The sequence below is a fragment of the Gavialis gangeticus genome, unplaced genomic scaffold, assembly GCF_001723915.1.
Source record: "Gavialis gangeticus isolate Ggan-Ray unplaced genomic scaffold, GavGan_comp1, whole genome shotgun sequence".
NCBI lineage: Eukaryota > Metazoa > Chordata > Crocodylia > Gavialidae > Gavialis > Gavialis gangeticus.
Genome location: NW_017728992.1, coordinates 209,438,915 through 209,440,669, shown reverse-complemented (window position 1 = coordinate 209,440,669; position 1,755 = coordinate 209,438,915). Strand labels below are relative to the sequence as shown.

The window sequence follows — 1,755 nt, the reverse complement described above, 5'->3', positions numbered from 1 at the left end:
CCGACCCCCTGCCCAGGCAGGAAAGACCGCTGGGGTCAGACAACCCCAGCCAGGTGCATGTCTAACCTCCTCTTAAAGACCCCCAAGGTAGAGGAGAGCACCACCTCCCTTGGAAGCCCATTCCAGATTTGAATGATGTTGTTCCCAATACTTTTCTTGGACCTGAGGGGCAACAAAGATCATGTCAATTGCCCCATGGAATGGTCTGAAATTCACTGAGATTCTGGCAGGACTTCCTCAGCAAGAGGCAGAAAATGATTCAAGAGGATGTGGGCAAGGATTTTCCCTGCTGTTGTAAGGAGGGTGATACCTCAATAGATCCCACATGCAAACTTATTTCCTTTCCTGAAGTGCTCTAAAGCAGTCGCAGCACATCCCAGAGGCCACCGAGGAACGGTCTCCCTAAGCCCATAACTAGCTGCTATGGCCCAGCTGGCAACAGGACTGCTTCTCCATGACCCGCTGTGCATGCAGCCTCTCCCAGGCTGGAGCCAATACTGCGGCCTGCAGAGACCCCCCCGCATGAGCATCCTGGGCTCTCTCAAGCCCAGGTCTTTCTTTCAGACGGGAGGTTATGTGAGATATGAGATTCCCTGGTAGAGACGACACAGCTTTTCCCGACACGATTGCGCCCACTGGCCTCATGGACCTGCATCACACCCTCGTCTCCTGTCTGCAGAGACCCTTGCAGCTCTGAATGCATGCAAGGCCCAGGCTGCATGGATGCAGCCTGCAGGGGAGACTGGCTGTTCCTGCTCCAGGGCACTGACAGCTTCCCTGTCGGGGGAGCTGGGGGCACATGCTCAGGGGAGCCCTCCATTCCTTCTCCCCAGTCACTACCTCTGTCGGCTGGCACCGGGTGCAGGTTGCCAAGACTTCCGTGTGGCCTTTGGGTCGCCTGGATCCTGTGGTAGTGTCCCAGTGCAGAGTCGCAGGGTACGGCCACGTGGTGCAGGTGCTTCCCAACCCCGCTGTAGTGGTTCTGCAACCATCAGCAGGATCCTGGAAGGCAATCACATCTGTGGCACCTCCAAAGCCTGGTCCACCTTGCTGCTGTGTGGCTTGCCATAGAAGCCCACAGAGCGAGAGTCGCTCAGCCAGTAGCCTGGGGATCAGCACGATGCTCCTTCAAGCCTGCAGCAGTCGGAGCTGGGGCACCCAGTGACAGGCCTCCACATCTAAGCAGCGCAGACGCCCAGGGGCTGCACCACCACTATCAGAGTGTTGCACAGGCGCAGCCCAGACGGCAGCCAGCCTCTGCACTCCTTTCCTAGTTCCCAGAGCCACAGCGAGAACCTGCCTGGGTGAAGCTGGTGTTTGACTCTTAGGGGCATCAGCCGTGGCTCCCTGCCCTCCTGCAGCAGACATGGGAGCTCTGTCTCGGGCCGCCTGTCCCTCCCGCAGGCAGGGACCACTCTGCCCATGGATGCCTCCTCAGGGTCCTCTGGCAACCGAGAAAGGCACCACCCAGAATGGTGTGAGTGGAAACAGCTGCTGTTCCCCTTCCCCACCTGAGCATTGGCCAGGGACCTGCCCACGGGCCCCTCCTGCACCTCGTGCCTGGGACCCAGCCTGCCTGCAGCACACAGCGGTCTCTGCTGACCACAGCGCCATGCGGGACAAACCACTCTGCCCCACCTGACGGCAGAAGGAAATGGCAAATGGATTTCCCCCAGGAGAGCCCTTGAGCAACCCCCTGGGGAGCCCCTGCCTCCCTGGGCATCCCCCTCCTGCACCCCCTGGGGAGCCCCTGCC

The 1,755-nt window shown here is 59.9% G+C and overlaps 1 protein-coding gene across 4 annotated transcripts in view; it reads left to right on the top strand.

The window, feature by feature from the left end:
* The window catches only part of SCRIB (scribbled planar cell polarity protein), a 157,891-nt gene that overhangs the window by 101,746 nt on the left and 54,390 nt on the right, over nucleotides 1-1,755 (top strand). The window lies entirely within an intron of this gene.